The sequence below is a fragment of the Notamacropus eugenii genome, chromosome 5, assembly GCF_028372415.1.
Source record: "Notamacropus eugenii isolate mMacEug1 chromosome 5, mMacEug1.pri_v2, whole genome shotgun sequence".
NCBI lineage: Eukaryota > Metazoa > Chordata > Mammalia > Diprotodontia > Macropodidae > Notamacropus > Notamacropus eugenii.
The window spans coordinates 23,021,058-23,039,477 of NC_092876.1; the positions used below are offsets into that span (position 1 = coordinate 23,021,058).

The 18,420-nt window shown below is 43.3% G+C and overlaps 1 long non-coding RNA gene across 1 annotated transcript; it reads right to left on the reverse strand.

Moving 5' to 3' along the window:
• Positions 1-9,976: 9,976 nt before the first annotated feature.
• LOC140503593 (uncharacterized) lies at positions 9,977-11,681 on the reverse strand. Its single transcript, XR_011966834.1, has 3 exons — positions 11,574-11,681; positions 11,206-11,265; positions 9,977-10,095 (listed from the first exon to the last, which is right to left on the reverse strand). It is a non-coding gene; the product is annotated as an uncharacterized lncRNA (long non-coding RNA).
• Between the last annotated feature and the right edge of the window lie 6,739 nt (positions 11,682-18,420).

The window sequence follows — 18,420 nt, forward strand, 5'->3', positions numbered from 1 at the left end:
TAGCTAAAGAAGATAGTGATTAGTGGAAAGAAAATCAGTATGCTGAACTGACTGGGCACAGATGTGTCTAATCCCAGGCAATCACCATGTAGTAATCATATTAATATGCAGAGCAATGTTTTCCACACTGGGAGGGGACAGAATATGGATAAGATGAGTTATCTGCCCTTTTGTAAGTCAGGGAGGGAAGGAAGGGAGAGAGGGAAGGAGGGAGGAAAGAAGAAAGGAAGGGAGGGAGGAAGGGAGGGAGGAAGGGAGGGAGGAAGGGAAGAAGGAATTAGTGAATAAGTTAATGAATGAAGAATCTTTTAAGCTCTCTTTTTGACAAAGAAGGAAGTTGAGACTCAGAGGGGAAATATGCTTGCCCAAGATGACACGGCAAAAACAAAGAGTCAAAACTAGACCCCAAACCTCCTGACTCCTAATTCAAGACACTTGGACAGTGATGAAAAAGTCCAGTGTTACTGACGCACACATATACATATGGACACCAAAGGTCATGGACATAGACATTAATATACAGCCCACAGTCATGAACGTACAAACTTGTCCATAGGCACACACATCATCATATCAAGAACCTGGAATTTTGCTAGTGTGGAAGCACTCTCCACAGGTGTGGAAGCCCTTCACAGGTCATCAACTGTGCATACTCTTTAAAGTTAGGTGTTTTTCCCAAGGCCATATGGCTCATGTCAGAGTCGGATATTCAAAGCCAGGTGTCCTAACTCCCACCTCTTTCCACTATGGCCCTTTGTCTCCTTTGTAGGGGTTTGCTCAGTAGGAGAACCCCCAACACTCTGCCCCCCACCCTGGGGGTAGTACAGAGAGTAAAGGTCTGTGGCCAGAGGAAGGATCTGCCCAATTCTATGCCTTAAGACAATTTGTATGATATAAAAGATCAAAGATCTACAGCTTGAAGGCCATCTGGTCCAGCTGGGGCCGAGGAGAAGGAAGGGGCTTCCTCAAGGCTACACAGGTGGCCAGGAGCACTGCAGGAGTCAAACCCAGTGCCTCCCTCTGATAGCCTCACTTTTCTGCCTACATCCTCCCTGTCCCCCATCCTCTCCCTTGTGTATACTTTGAGGCTGACCCCTCTCCTATATGTAAAGCTCGAGAACCCCCCGGATTCCCAGGCTTCAGCAATGCAACTTAGCAGTTTGGACCAGATGATGTACTCTAGTTTTCTGAATGTCTTAGTCCCCAAGTTGAGCAGTGAGCTTCACGAGGACTGGGTCTACATATTCAAATTATAGACCTAAGACCTCAGAGATCGTCTGATGAAAACTCCTCCTGTCACAGATGGGGAAGGAGAGGGACAGAAAGGTATTGACTAATCCGAGGTCATTTAGGTAGTGAACATCTGAGGTCCTCCTTGTTTCCAGAGTCCAGTTCTTTCCACTGTTCCAGACTACTAAATTCTGTTTCCTCCTCAGTTTCAAGCACAGTGCTACACATGCGCACGCACACACACACGTATGTATACACACAGGCATGTGTGTATGTATACATATATGCATGTGTGCATATACATATACATGTGTGTATGTGTGTATGTGCATGTATGTATATGTATATATAGAGAGATACAGAGTTTAATAGATGTTTGTTGAAAGAACCAATTAATAATCCCCAACCTAGATTTGAATGAATTCCAGTTTTGTAAGTAGCTACGACGTCTTGAACAAGTGATAGGTAGGCTCTCCAAGTCACCATTTTGTCATAGGCAAAATGAGATATAATATGATGTTTGCACTGCTTGACTCTGAGGATTTCGAGCTGGGAAGGGCCCTTAAAGATGGCCTGACTCAACTCTTACACTTTATTCTTGAGGAAACAGTCCCAGGAAAAGGAAGTGATGGGGAAAAACAAAGCTGGGATTCAGACCCCAATCCTCCCAAAATGTTCGGAGTTTACATCATAATATATCATAAGCTTTCCACTCCAACACACTGCCTCATAAAAGGTTCCTCTGATAATAAGGGAGAGTTATCAGCCACCTCTACTCACTTATTATTAGATAACCACCAAGGCCCCTTCTAACTCTGAGATTTTATGATTCTGTGATATTAAGAACAGGTCAATAGTAGTCTCCAAGTGCAAACTGAATGATTGGCTGTTGGGGATTTTGTAGGTTTTACAAATGGGGAAACAGAGGCACAGGGAGGGTAACTTAGGCAGTAAACATTTGAGGCAGGATTCAAGCCTTGGTCCAGCAAGCACTGAGGGTCTTCTAGGACACTTTCTTCTCTACGATCCTGTGTTCTTCAGTGAATAGAAGGGATACAACTTTGGTGAATTGCATCTTATAGATTTCAGTCCTTAATCCATCAGCCTCCATCCAAAATGTCTTCTGTTTGGGTATCTTAAATAGAAGACTGTATCCCCTGTATCTCCTGGTGGGCAATCCTAAGACCCATTGGCATTTGGCAAGTCATTACAACACTAGTTGGTCCCTTGCTTTCCCTCCACAGGGAATCATAAGTCTTTTTTGTTATTCTTTCTCCTTGCCTAGGCTTGGGAAATCATGCTCATTGGTTACTCTCTGTTCCTTCCAGCCTTCACAAAACAGCTCCTTGCTTCTACCACTCTCATTCACGTTGGTCTTGAGCCTTAATTCACTTGACTGCCCAGTGCAGTCTTCAATTTCCTGGAGGTCTTTAAGTCCCAACTAAAATCCCCTCATTTACTTGAAGCCTTTTCCAAACATCCTTAATGTTAGTGCCTTCCCTCTGTAATTATTTTCAATTTATCCTATATACAGCTTGCTTGGTATATATGTTTGCATATTGTTTCCACCTATAGATTGTGAAAGAGCAGAGGCTTTTGCCCCTCTTTGTATCATCTGCCTGATAAATAAGAGAAGCTAAATAAATGTTTGCAGCTAGGTGGTACAGTGCATGGAGTAAGGTTCACTTTCCTGAGTTCAAATCTAACTCAGACACTTACTAGTTGTGTGATCCTGGGCAAATCATTTAACCCTGTTTGCCTCAGTTTCCTCATCTGTCAAATGAGCTGGAGAAGAAAATGGCAAACCACTTCATTATCTTTGCCAAGAAAACCCCAAATGGACTCATGGAGAGTTGGACGTGACTGAACAATAATGAATGTTGATTAATTAGTTCATTGTAAGTGTCTGTCATATTACTTTTCTATCAAAGCAGATTCTATTAATGTATCCCATACAGGAGTATCATCGTGTCCACAGACAATCTTCTGTTCAGGTCTTTCCCTGGTACTTCCTTATGACACATAGGTGTACCTGCATTCTTGCATATCCACTGGCAGATCTTACCCCCCAAACTTGTTTGGTGATTTAAAAGGTTCAAGAGACATGATTTCTGGATAATTTAATCAGTTTATTAATAAGGCCAGCATTTTCACAAAGATGGTCATTTGACCATCTCTCTCTTTGACCAAAGGCCATCATGGTGCAGGGCTCACAGCTTATATTTTCTTTTGGAAGAGGAGTGTACAAAAAGATGGCAATCGACTGTGATTGGTTAACAATTAATGAGGGACTGGACCTGAACTTTGATTATGTCATCTACTTCTAGGTCCCCCCCTCCCTTTGGGCAATCTCTTCAAAGAATTTATGTCCCATCCTAGCCTGAGCAGAGCAACATGGCTGCTCCACTTGGGTGGGGTCTAGATAGAGGAAAAAGTTAGCTCAACCTTCAGAAATTGAAGTCTTGAAATAAGATTTTAAAAGGGGGAGAAAATCTGAATCTCCCCAAATCATTGGTTATTAATAATCATTTTTCTCATTTTTAATATGGGCCTAATTTCCTTATTCCCATGACACTGTCCACGCACCAGCTTAGTTGAATATGAAGTGCCTTATCACCAGGACATTGGCTACCAGGCAAGGAATTTTTTCAGACTGAGCGAGTCCTGAAGTTATAGATTTGTTGAGGGGTTGAGATCTGTTTCAGGGACTGAGGGGATACTCCAGTGGGGCCACAGAAGCCTAGGGTGAGGAAGAATTGGGTGCTCTGCATGCCTCTTGATTGGCCAAGACATTATTTCTTGTAACCACAAGAGAGGAAAAGAGCCTTGGACGTACCAAATTTGGTACCATAGTCTCATTCAGATCTTACTGCTAATTGCCATGAAAACTTTGACCTGCTCTGTTTCTAGCCTGTACCTTTCCATAGGTAATTTGATGAATTCTCCCCACCCCACTCTGAGGGACTCATCAATGGCTCACTCACTCATTGGGGCCAGACTGAGCGTTGACACCCATCCAGTATAGTCTGAACTCAAAACGCTCGTACTCAAGCAATCCACTAGCCTTAGGGATTACAAGAGTAAAATCTGGCTACAAATTGAATTTTTTCAGTTCTTTTAAACCTAGACAAGTTTCCTGAGAGAGTGAGTGGAGTTCTAGACCTCAAGTCAATAAGATGGCCTAGATTCAAATTCTCCCTAGACCCTTACTACTTTCAGTAGACTAATTCAGTAGTAATCTGAGTATCTCAGATCATAATCTGAGTAATGATAATCTCAGTAATAATCTGAGAGTTTTGGGTGGGCCATGAGACAATTAATAAACAATGAAAAAGACAAGGAGTAGGAGGGGAAAGCAGCTTACATGATGCCCAAGTTTATAGATTTTCCAGGCCCACCAAATGGGATAGAGATATCTGTACCAATGTGGAGCCCAGGGATCTCACTGCCAGGCTCCAGCAACTCTCAAGGCACAAGGAAAGACAAATGATGCAGCTACTGAAGGCTGCAAGTGGTGACAAAGAGACATTAAATGAAATATGAAGGCAAGCCAAGATAAGGTGGTTTACAAGAATTGCAGAGGAAAGAGAAACTTCAAACAGATAAAGCAGGAGAAACTCAAAATTAGAAGGGGGCTACATCAGAGGGAAGTGTAATCACCATCTCCAAGGACCTCAAAGTAGATTACATAAGGATTGGAGGAATTAGAATGTTTAGCCTAGAAAAGGCCTTAAGGTCTCTCCCAGCTCTGAAATAGACCTAGAAAACTGGAGTTCAAACCCAACCTCAATCACTTGTCATCTGTGTGACCCTAGACAACTTACTTAACCATATAGCCTTAGTTCCCTCATCTGTAAAATTGAAATAATAATAGGGTCTACCTAACAGGATTGTCATGAGGATTAAATGGCAAAATACATGTAAAGGCTTTTTCAAACCCTAATGTACCAGGTAAATGTTAGCTATTACGATGCTTTAAAAAGTCGAGAGACAAAGTTTCTCAGTAATTAAGCATTCTATTAATAATGCTAGCATATTACCAATAAAAAGGGCCAGTGACACCCTCAGATGACAAAGATCCTGCATGGAATCCATGCAATACTTTTAAGTCGTTGGAAAGGTGGGTGTTCACCAAGGGTGCCACCCTTTCCAAGGGTGGCAATCAACTCTGATTGGTTAAAAATGAATGAGAGAATGAATATTATGATAACAGTTAGGTTATTCCAATAAGTATCTTGAGGTATGTGACACTGAGCACCCAAATCTTGGTCAAGAGACTTATCAATTTTCATATCTCCTGTCTGAAATAAAAGAAGAATCCACATTTTCCCAGACTTGTCTGAGTAAACACAATAATGAGTAAACACAATAAGCAGAAATCTACCCGTTCACCTAAACTTAGACTTTTTTACTGCCTTGCTCAAAATTTACCACACTGGTTAATTTTTGGATGAGGAAGTAGAAAGGGGGAAAAACCTTGGTTCTGATTCAGTAAATGGTTATTAAATGCAAGAGATAAAGAATCATTTCTCTCACACTTGATCTAATGACTCGCCCAGCTCTGACATTCCCTGTTCTCAGAGCCCTCTCAGCTCTGGCTATACAAAGAAAGGCAACGACAGTCCTTGCCTTTAAGAAACTCACATTTTAGTGAGAGAGAATATATATATATATATATATACACACATATACACACATACAAATCGTATATCTACACACATATATGTACACACATATAGAGATACATGCTTGTATTTATATAAACACATACACAGACAGGTGTGTATGTGTGTGTATGTCAATGCCAGCAGTAATCTCAGAAGAAAACCATACAAGGGAAGGGTTTCTGGGGACCTCTGGAGGTGGGATTTGAAGGAAGCCATGAAGCAGAGATGAGGAGGGAACTTTGCCATTCCAAGCAGAGGAGATAGACAGTGAAAAGGCTTGGAGTTAGTTTTCAGAAAACAGCAAGTAAGGCACTGTCTCCAGATCATCTAGCATGTGGAAAACACCAGAAAAGTGTCAAGGCACCATGTTATAAAGTCCGAGTGAAGATTCTGTATTTAATCCTGTAAGTCATAAGGATCTGTTGAAGTCTATGGAGCAATGGGCCTGACCATGGTGAGACCTGCCCTTCCAGAGCATCCCCTTGGCAGTTGACTAGAGAATGTCATTTCAGTGGAGAAGCACAGGAGGCAGGCTGTTACCTGGGTCTGAGGTGATGAGGGCTGGCACCAGGGTTACAGCTGCGTGAGTGAAGACAAGGGACATATGTGGGAGATACTGAGAGGTACAAACAGAAGATTCAACCACAGATTGAATATGAGGGTTAAGTTCAAGTGAGAAGTGAAGGAATAAGTCTAAGTTGAAAACTTGGATCACTGGGACAGTAGCACAACTTCTAATATTTATAGCAAAGTGGGAAGAGGAAGGTTTAGGGGGTATTGTGGGCTATGTGTAAAATTGGCTTGTTCCAGAAAATTCAAAGTTTATTCAAAATGGAATAGGTATTCCTGAACTATAGAAGTCTGATTAAAGTTACTGGAATATTCTAATAAAATAAAAATAATGAAATAAATGTGTAAGATGAATATATAGGAATATAATAAAACAGACACAAATATGAATGAAAATAAATTAAAGAAGATTTGTTTTTTAAAAATCATACAAAAGTGAAAAGGATATGGAACATCATTTCCTCCTATGGTCAGGAACTGAAGGAAACACCCTGCAGGCAGTTTGAACTTTGGAAATTGTTTCTGACCACCTTCCCAGACCAAACCTTTTATAATTCAAACCTAAAGTAAACCTAAAAAAATCAGATAGGGCTCAGTCAAGAGATGGAGCAGAGAGTAGACTGCAGTCACTGAACTGCTATGACCCCAAGAGCCAGCCCGATCTTTCACTACATCCCATCCCTTGGTGAGAAGGTTCAAGCAATTTTCTGAAACGTTCTTCACCCTTAAAATAATCTCAATAATTCTATACTGGGGAAGGTGAACTTGGAACAAATTAAAATAAAATATCAAATAATATAAAGTAAAATATATAATAATATAAATGAAATCATTTTTAAATAGTGGGAGAGATGAAGTAAAGACAGTTTATTAAAAGTATATGGCGTAAAATAAGTGTGGTGGCCAGGAACAGTGCCAAGAACATCAAGTCCACTGAATGGATTAAGATATTTCCACTGTCACTGGTTGTCACTGGTCTCCAACTCCAGTATGGACCATCTGAATTAAAACAGTGAAGAGATCACAAATATCTTGTATACAGGCTATCCCAAGGGCTCTTACCCTGTATCACCATTCAGTCCCCTGAATGGTGTCCCCTGGCTCACCAATCAAAGAACCACCACCCTCTCTCCATCATCGATAGCTCATGCAAAGAGAGGTCATTGTGCGATATCCTGTCACTGTTGCATTTTTTTTGGTGTCTAGTGCAATTGATCCCTCTGATTGAAGGAGTTCAGACTAACAATTGATTAAGTAAAAATACTCAGGTTGTCCCAAAAGTCTTAGTTCAGCGTTGGGCTCTGATTGCAAAGGCTATCAGGTGAAAACAGGTCCCTCAACAGTTAAAAGCAGGCCAGAGAATGAAACATGAATGTCTCAGAAAGGTGGTTCCCTGGGGACTCTGGGAGCTAACAAAAGTCCTAACAGATCTGACCGAGTCCTTCAAAAAATCACTTTTATACTCTTGTTGTCCAGAAGGTACAGATGGATCCCAGATCAGTCACCAAGGGGCAAAGTTAACTCCATCTGCCCCAGTTCTTTACCGCTACCTCCTTGCTCAAAACAGTTCCAACTGGTGCAGTGGGAATGTGAAGAGTTAACACATACTTCCCAGTTCTACCAATGTCCTGGCCACAACATCTTGCTGGTGTCAGATATGGAGCTATGTTGCCACATCAAGCCTAATCATATGGAAAAGCTCTAAGTCCCAAATTCTTGAAATAGACCTTTCCAGGATAAAGAAGTCACCCTCATAATAAAGTTTTGCAGAAAGAATATCCTTTAACAGACCAAAGCCCTCAGTTTTGAGTGGGTTTCATCTTTGCCTCTTCACTTACTGTGTGACCTTTGGTGAGTGTCTTCTCTTTTCTGGACATCAGCCCTTTCATCTGTAAAAATGAAGCAATTGAACTAGACTGTCCTGGAGGACTTTTCCAGCTCTGGATCCTGTCCAGAGTGAACTGTCCGAGTTTGCTCCAGAGCGGGTGGTATCAGAGATAGGACCAGAACCCAGGGCTCCTTGACTAACATACTTTCCACCGCTTTTGATCAATCCTAGAATATGGTACCCACCAAACTCTGCTTCTGCCCACCTCCAACCCTCCTATTTCCATTCTCTATCTGAGTCCCAAGTTGGAGCCAGAGTGGAATTGAGTGGTTGGCCTATTTACATGTGAAAAGCACTGTTTGTGGAAGACTGGGATTCTCGGATTCTCGGTGTATGACAGCCTGTCCTGGGAGGAGCACCAGACCAGGCGTCAGAAAACCTGGATTCAAAGCTCAATTCTGCTGCTCATTGCTTGTTAAGTCCCTAGACAAGTCCTTAGCTTCTCTATGCCTCAGTTTCCTCAGATGCATAGCATCAAGAATAACTCCTAATCTACCTACTTCATGACATTATGGTGAATAACAATTGAAATAATGGATATAAATCTCTTTGCTAATCATAAAATGTGATAAAAAATGTCAGTTATTATTCTTGAACAGACCCAGTTAGCAAGCAATAGAACTGGCTGGTGTTCATATTGTTAATCTGAGCCAGCCCCTCCTAAATACTTCCCAGGACAGGCCATGGCTAGTCCACCATCTTCCATTTTCTTTCATCCATAGGAGACAATGCTCTGCCTTCCAGAAAGAGCTCCTGCCTAGGAGTCAGGAAGCCTGTGTTCTGAGTGTGACCTTGTGGTCTTCTTAGCTATAAAATAACAGGATGGAGCTAGGGAAATTTCAAGTTTCTTCTCAGCTCTTAGAGTTCCTTTTTTCCACCATAGGGGGAGGAGGTTTGGGTGCATGATTCTGGAGGTTCTAGCCTTGTTCCTCTCTTTCTCTGTCTCTCTTGTGGCCATCTTTGTCTCTATCTCTCTGTCCTTTCTTGTCTCTGTGTGTCTCTCTGTTCTTCTCTCTGTCTCATCTCTCTTTTTCTGTCTATCTCTCTGTCTTTCTGTCTCTGTCCGTCTCTAACTCTGTTTCTCTCTGTCTCCCTCTATCCATCTCTCTCCCTCTCCCTGTGTGTTTCTCTGTCTCTGTCTCTCTCCCTCCCCCCCTCCCTCCCTCTCTCTCTCTTCCTCCCTCCTCTCTCCTTCCCACATTCACCAATGCCCAAGGAAATATTAGCTACATACCCAGAACGGCCACAGGGGGACAGCAACAGCCTAGGAAATTAACCGTGACTTTGGATGCTTGGGTGTCTGCCACCTCCAATCCAGATCTTTGCCTTTCTGAGCTCACCTCCACACCCACTTCCAGGAAGCCAGGCTCAGGGACCTTATCTCCAGATCACCTAGGAATCCCTCCCCCCAAATACACACACACGCACAGGAACACACACGCACACAGGAACACACACATGCATGTATGCACAGGCACACATCACTCACTCACCACACATACACACGCACACCCACCCACACACCCACCCACACACACACAAACACACACACACACACACACACACACACACACACACACACACAGGAAGCTGTGTGGGGATGAGTCTATAAGGAAAGGAGTGAAGGAACCAGGCGGGATAGGCCCGTCACATTTATTTAGTCCAAGAGGCCAGGCCGATTATTCAAGGCATGAATGTAGTCTTCAGGTCTGAGGTTCTAAGATCTTCTCATTTCTGGGCCTGAGTTTGAGACAGAGACAAAGATCGCAGTTGGCAGGGATCCAGGGGGACAGTGGCACCAACACCAGGCTGATGTTCGGCAGCTCCAGGTTCCCTGCCTCTGTCCTTGTAGCCTCAGTCTTGAGAAACTGACACAATAGTTAACTGCTGTGTGCAAGGCTGCCCATTCTCAATGCTGAAGATACAAAAATGAAAGACAGACTTTGCCTTCAAGAGGCAAATAAGTCCCTAAATACAACATAGAATGTGATGGAGTCACATTATAAATATGATGAATAAATATGATGAGTACCTAAATACAAGCTATGGTGTGATGGAGTCAGACAAAGAGCTACTAAGAGGTCTGAGGAAGTATAAATAACTTCTAGTGGGAGTGGGAGGCGTGGGGGGTATAGGAAGTGTGGGTGAGGGGGGACAGTGGTAAGGGAGGCTTCCTGGAAGAGTTGGCATCTGAGTTAGGCTTTAAAGGATGGGAAAGACTTAAATAAATTATGGGATTGAGGCAGGGGGTGGGGCACAAAAAGGAGGCTTATTCAACTGTGGGGACAAGTGTGATCACAGGTTCCAAGGTAGGTGGGAACAGGAGAGTGGAGACAGAATGTTTCAGTCCAATGTACAGTACTCAAATGGTTGTGAGATGACATCATCTGGACTGGTGACATTATGAAGGACCTTGAATCCCAGGACTAAAATCTTAAACTTTATTCATTGTAAACAGAGCCATTAAAAGAATTTCGAGTACAGGAGTAACATGATCATAGCAATGGGTTGGACAAGTCTCTTCTTGCTGAGTGCCAGTTGCCTTCTCTGTAAAATGAGGGGCTTGGAGTTAAGGGATCTCTAAGATCCTTTTCACTCTCCACATGTGTTAGGTCATGGGTTTGTGGAGTTAGACTTGAAGAGAACCTTAGTGGGAATCAACTCCAAATTCCTCATTTTACAGATGAGGAAACTAAAGCCCAAAGGATTAATTGATGTTAAACATCACAGAGGGTTCAAGATTGAAAGATTCAAGAGACCCAGAGAGAGGGAGAAATAGAGAGAAAGAAACATACAGGTCAGTGCATTCCCAAGACACTCGATGCCCTTTGCTCCCCAGTCTCCCCTCACCTTATGGAAGAAGTAAATGGAGGCAAAGATGGTGACCACTCCCATGGCCAAAGTGACATTCTGGGGAAGGTGGAGAGCCAGAGGTCAGGTCTTCTGCGATTCCCTTCCCCAATCCTAACTTTCTGCCCCTCAGTGCCCCTTTCTCCATTTCCTTTCCCTCATCCTGTCCTCCTTACAGCCCCAATTTGCCTCTTCCTCATGACCCTTCTTGATTCTCTTTCCCCTGTTTCCCCCACCCTCTAACCCTGAATATTCCTACTTTCCCATTATCCCTATCTAAGCTCTTTTCCCCTAATAATGCCCCCTATTCCTTTTTGTCTCGGTACCCAACCTTCCTCTTTTTTCCATTCCATATCTCCCCCCACCACCTCTTGCAAGCTCATTGCTTCTCCTGCCCTCTGTGGACTAGGTACCCTCTCCCTCCAGCCTCTTCTGAGTATATGGGGCTGGGTTCAGAAAGTCCAGGATTGGACCTGCCGTAGCCTGGGAGAACAGAATGTTACCATGGAAATGGTTCCTCCCACCCTGTGGCTAATGGAGTGGGGGAGAAGACTTGGAGAACTTGGACCAGGGCAGAGTCAAAAAGGAGGGAAATGCTGTTTCAGAGCATCCTCCCTCCCCTTCTGGAGGTCCTCCCATGATTCCCTATACATTTTGGGGAAGGATGATCACAGTGACTTTGAGCATCTAAGTGTATCTGTACATTGGTTCCCCCATGAACCGAGACTGTTAAGTGCCTCCCAGTCTTGACATTTGTGTGATGTAACCTCTCTAAGCCTCAATTTCCCCTTATGTAATATGTGATACCTAAAAGCCTCCCTTTCCTCTCTAAATCCTATCATCCTAAGCCAAAAACGAAAGACAAAGACACCATTACCAATACCATTACCCTTGAGATTAGATTCTAATGGGAGAGACAACATGAGAATATATAGAAATATGGAAGACGACCAATGAGATCATACAAAGCAACCTTAGTGGGGAAGGGGCTGGCAGGTGGGGAGGGGGTGGGAGAGGTAGTTCAAGATAGACCTTGAACAGAGACTTGAAGAAAGCTATGGATGCCAAGAGGCAGAGGCAGGAGGGAGAACATCAGCCACTACCAAGGCATGGAAACTGGAGGGGAGAATGTTGAGTGTGAGGAACAGTGAGTAGGAAAGTATGTCTGGGCTGTAGAGTTCGCAGAGGGGAATATTGTGCAAATAGGCTGAGAAGGTGGGGAGGAGTCAGGTTATTGAGAAATTTAGATACCAAATGGAAAAGGTTCTTTTTAATCCTAGAGGTAATAGGGAGCCTTTGGAGTATATTGAGTAGGGGAGCAAATGATATTAAAAAGGAATAGATATCCATCTGGTATTTTACATTCAATTTTATTGTTCCATGCTGTATGTTACATTTTATTCCATTCTGTAAATGATTTTATTCTATAACCATATTCTCTACTCCATGTAACAGGCCTAATCTTCTTCTTCCTCTCTGGGCAAAGAAAATCATAAGTTAAAAACTTTGGCCTCCTTCTCTGAGGCTGGAGGTATAAGCTATAGCTCTCCATAATCACTGCTAATTAAAGAGAAACTCTGAGCTTGGGCATGATTATCTCAGCAACACCTGCCAATCATGTCTGCCAAGGGAACTTTGTTATTTCATCTAACTTCAGTCTCTGAGAAGCTGAATGATGTCTTGGGGCCATCCTAGAGAAACCAGAACAAGATGATTGCGACCCATCCTAAGGCTCCATAAATTCAGGGTACCTTGTAGTCTGGTGTCCCTATCCAGTATCTGTGATCTCAAGAAGCTGCTGGACTCTGTAAATTTACAAAAGCACTCTTTAGAGATAGAAAGAAATGGACCTTTTCCCCATGTGTGCTTTATACCCTTTCCTTAATGAAATCAATCATAATTTCCTAACGCCATGATGTTCCCAATCCCATAACCAATGATATGATTTTTATTTTTTCTTTATGATTATACAAATGTATTCCACCCTCCATTTAGGGTCTTTGAGCGATTCAAGGAGTCAAGAAACTTAATTTATTCGTAGATAGTGCCTCTACTAATAAATCATAACTTTGTGCAGAGAAGCCTCTCTCAATTTACCTTTTTGTTAAATTTCAATCACCACCATGTTTCCACCAAAGAAAGTCACTTTGGCAACTGCTTGGAGGATGGATTGCAAGGGGGAGACTTGGCTTGACACTGAAAGATGACACAGTCTCTGTCCTCAAGAGCCTTACAGTCTACTGAGAGGTATGATGAACACCCCCATAACTAGGGCATAATGTGATAAGGATGATGGAGAGACTCAGTCAAACAGGTCTTGGCATAGAGGAAGGAAAGTTCATCTTTAACTGGGGAGTCCAGAGATGGCCTCAGGGAAGAGAAGGTGCCTGAACTAGATTTCGATTGGAGGGAAAGATTTCAGCGGGTGATGAAGAAGCAAGCAGTGTCAGCTGCTAACTAGCTGAATGAACTTCAGCTTTCTCTGTAAAATGAAGGGAGGTCACTTCTGCAGTTCCTTCTGGTTCATAATTTATTAAACAGGAACTTGCTCCATGGTCCACAAAGACTCAGCAACAAGACAGCCCCTGCCTGCATGGAACTGATGGTCTAGTGACTGATACAATATGTGCCCAGACAAGTAAAGTCAGGGTTGTTTGAGGTGGGAGGGAGCACCCCCAAGGGAGGAACAGGGAGGATCTTCCAGAGGAGATTATATCTGAGCTGAGCCTTCAAGGAAGAGAAGGATTTAAAGAGGAGTGTGTGTGTATGTATGTGTGTGTGCATGAGAGTGTGTGTGAGAGTGTGTGGATGTGTGTAGATGTGTGCATATGTGACAGAAAGATAGACAGAGACAGAGAGAGATACAGAGAAAGGTAGACAGAGAGGGAAGGAGGAAATAGGGAGTGCTTTGCACAGAACCCAAGGTCTGGGAACAGCAAATAATCTTGTTTGTCTGGAGCCTAGAATGCATGAAAGGATCTGGAAGAGGAAATCTAGAAAGCTAAAACAAAGTAAGAGCATGGTGGCCTTGAATGCCAAGCTGAGCACTCCATACCTTAGGACAATAGGGAGTCACTGTTCTTCCTGAGCAGGGGATGACATTGGCCCAAGGAAGGGTATACAGGCAGAGGTGTAGGTGGTGGATTGAAGGGAGAGAAAGTAGAAATAGGGGATCTGGTTATTAATATCATTGTGTTGCATAAGACAGGTCCTGTAACTTCCAATCCAATGGCCTTCCCATTCCATGCTGCCCCAGACCCATCAGAGTGTATAAAAAGGTACAAACTTGCCATGGCCTTTGCAAGAGGGACAAGAGGATGGGGTCAGACCACTGGGATCAGGGCAGACTCACCAGAGGATAATAAGAGGAACATGAATTTAGAGCTGGTAGGGACTTTAGAGGCACTGAGCCCAGCCTCCTCAGTTTGCAAATGAGGAAACTGAGACCCAGAGAGGTCAAATGACTTGTCTAGAGTTGCACAGCATCTGGAATGGGATTTGAACCAGATATTTGTGGCTCCAGGTCCAGAGGCCTCTCCCTCCACCAGAGGTGTGCAGGCAATATGTTGCACTATGCAGTGCAGGAACCAGATAAAATGTGATTGGAAAAAAATGAGCAAAAGAATAGAGAGTGTCAATATGTAGTGCACTTATGTATGGTCCAGTGACCCCATTTGTATTGGAGTTTGACATCTGTGCAGGACTCCAAGGACCACTGATTTCAGCCTGAAGAAGAAGCAGGATTGCCTGGGGCAGAGCTGTCAGGGAAGGATGGGGCGCTAGAGCTAGTTTGGAGGAAACAGGGCTAGCTAAAAGGAAAAGGGAAAAGTCTGGTGAGGGGGACTGGGGCCTGAGCGAAGAGAAAAGACTTAGGGGAATTGTTGTCATGTTTCCTGCTCATCAGCCCTTTTGTTTTTAAATCACTGTGGGAGGGAAAGAAAGAAGGAAGGAGGGAGGAAAGGAGACAGGAAAGGAAAGGAAAGGAAAGGAAAGGAAAGGAAAGGAAAGGAAAGGAAAGGAAAGGAAAGGAAAGGAAAGGAAAGGAAAGGAAAGGAAAGGAAAGGAAAGGAAAGGAAAGGAAAGGAAAGGAAAGGAAGAGACAGAGAAAGATAGAAAGAAAGAAAGAAAGAAAGAAAGAAAGAAAGAAAGAAAGAAAGAAAAAGAAAGAAAGAAAGAAAGAAAAAGAAAAAGAAAGAAATGAAGAAAGAAAGGAAGAAGGAAAGAAAGAAAGAAGGAAAGAAAGAAGAAAGAGAGAAAATGGGAGAAAGGAGAAAAAAGAGGGAAAGAAGGAAGAAAAAGGAAGGAAGGAAGGTGAGAGGGAGGAAGGGATGAAGGAAGAGAATTGGAATGAGAAGTTATGGGAGTGTCCATCAGTTAAAGAAAGACTGAAAACTTGTGGTTATATTAATGTAATGGAATATTATTATATCACAAAAAAAAACAGAAGAGACCACATCAGAGATTCCTTGGTAATATAAACTTAAGACAGGAAGTGAGTAGAACGAGAAGAACAATTTATACAAGGGCAACAACATTGTAAAGAAAATCAGTTTTGAGGGCCTTTAGCGCAGTGATCAAAGCAGTGACCATGCATGTCTCCAGAGAGCCCAGGGACCAAGCATGTGACCCACCTCCTGACAGAAAGATTCACACACATACTTTGTTTCATTTGACTATTCATTGATTGCTTTTTTCTCTTGTTTTTAAGAGGCAGCAATAATGGTGCACAAAGAAGAGGGTGTTGAAATATATATATGAGACCAGACAGAACTGTAGAAGGAAGCACAAATAAAGGAGATAATTTTGAAAGTAATAAAAAATGCAATTTATTAAATATCTTTTGAAAAGCACTCAAGCAGAGTGAAATGGAGGTTCCTACTTTCATATCCAGTCTTCTTTTGTGTTCTGCTGTGTATATGGAAATGCTGATTTGGGCATGTTTGAGTTTAGAATATGTGTGTGTGTGCATATATACACATGCATGTGTTCAATACATGTGATGCATGCTAGCCATATACACATGTACATATACTATAATACATGTGCAATCTACATGTGTGTACATATACATGGGTACACATCTATACATATATAGAATGTTTGCATATATTTATAAATAATGTCCCAAAAGAATTATATCTTAAAAGTACATGAAGGCTTTGGTATCTTCTCCTGTCTGGCCGCCTTTCCACTCCCTCCTCTATGCCATCCCTAGACCACCGCCTCTCCCCACTTCCCTAATCTGACAATGAAGTCTGTGTCCCAGCCTCATGCTCCTCCCCAGTCACAGCTCCCTCCATCCCCCTTAGACCAGCTCTGGCTCTACCGCCCATCTCCATCCCATCCTCTATCCCTGTCCCAGCCCCAGCTTCATCCCAGAGGGAACCTTGGCTCTCATCCCCACCTGTCATCATGAAGAGGAAAATGCGTGCCCATGTCAGGTAGTAATTTATTTCCAGGGTGTAGCTCATTCTCTCCTGCAGGAAATTCCGGGCCTGAAGCAGGTAGAACAGGGCACACAGGAACAGGAACAGGCCTTGACACAGGACAGGAGACATAAGTCACAAGAGGAAGGGATGAGGGAATGGAGAGAGAGTGCTGGCCTAGGAGTCAGGGGCCTATGTTGCTCCTGAAACATGGCAATCACCATCCTTGGAGCCAGGATTGTGGGTCCTGAGCTGGGCTGTCCACCAAATTGTTTGTTTTATAGCCAGATCTGGAGATAGATCATAGTCTAAGAGTGGGACTGGATCTAAGGGTCAGGCTGGGGTCTCCTCAGCCACAGGGAGATACCTCAGTGGGCAGAGCTGGAGTCAGGACAACCTGAGCTCCAAACCTACCTGGGCTAGTCATTTATCATCTCAGCCTTAGTTCCCTATTTCACAGGGTCATCTTTAGGACTAAACGCCATAACACATGAAACACTTTGCAAACCTTAAAGTGTTATGCAGCTGCTAGTTATTATTATTTAGAAGGGAGGCCAACACTCTCATCTTACAGAAAGGGAAACTGAGACCCTGGGAGGATGAGCAAATTCTTCAAAGTCATGCTGAGAGGATACCTCTGGCTCTGCACTCAATGTTCAGAAACATTCTTAGGAAGAATTCAATCCTGTGAAGAGGTAGGTCTTACCTCTCTTGGATTTCCCAGAGAGTTGGGCTTTTTTCAGTTTTCCTATCTTGCCAAGACTGGACATACAGTGGAGACTCACAGTCTCCTTCAGCTCTGAATGTAATGTGGGCATCCTAGGGGCTCACTGCCTCAATATAATCCTTTCTGTGGACACCCAAAAGATTTAACCCACTGCAACTCAGAACTCCTGATCTTAAGAGATTGTCCTGAGGAGCAGAGATGACAGGTATTCCCCACCAGGCTCAGAAATGTGGGCTCTCTTAGAACCAAGCAGGGGCTCTTTCCCTTTGGTCCCCAGGTTTTCCCATTTCCCAGACTTTCTAAAGTTTCTTTCATGTCTGAGCTCCCAGATCCAAGTGTCCTAACCTGAGTCTGCTTTGTGCCTAGGGCTGACAGATCTACCACACCCTGTTCCTAGTCACCACTTCCTTCACCTGCCATGGCCTCCATAACAGCATGCTGGACCCAGTCACTTGCCTGCTCTTTCCTGAACTGAACAGTCACTAAGGTTCCCTCTCGCCTTGGGAATTCCTCCATGTTTCCCTTTCATCCACAGATGCCAACCTATAAACTTGAGTTCTCTTGGTTTCTTGACAAAGAAACCTCTTCTAACATCCCCCATTGCTCAACATGGCATGGAGCTGACCTTGGCCTCATGACACCTATGCCAACAGATGAGCTCTGACTCATTCTGCCAAAGTTGACAGGATTTGGATGCAGGTTCAGCCCATGTGAATAGCTACTTCTCATGAGAGCATTGGCCTAATCATGTTTGCTAAAGCCTAGGGTCAGACCTTCTGATGACAGCATTTGGGGCTCAGCCACAGTGATGTGGAGGGTTCAGGATGCCCATTTGAGGGTTCAGCATCCACAGCAGTGAAGTAATAGGTCCTCAAAATAGAAAGTATTTGAGAAAAAAAAGCAAGTGTGCAAAGTCAGAAAAAATAAATCCACCTGACATTTAAAGTAATTAGAAATGACCAGGAAAGAAAATCACCGATCACAGGCTCAACTCCTTAACTATTCTATGTGGTTCCCATCCTGTTGGCTGGGCTAGATCAAAGATATTCCTTCGGCTTGGAA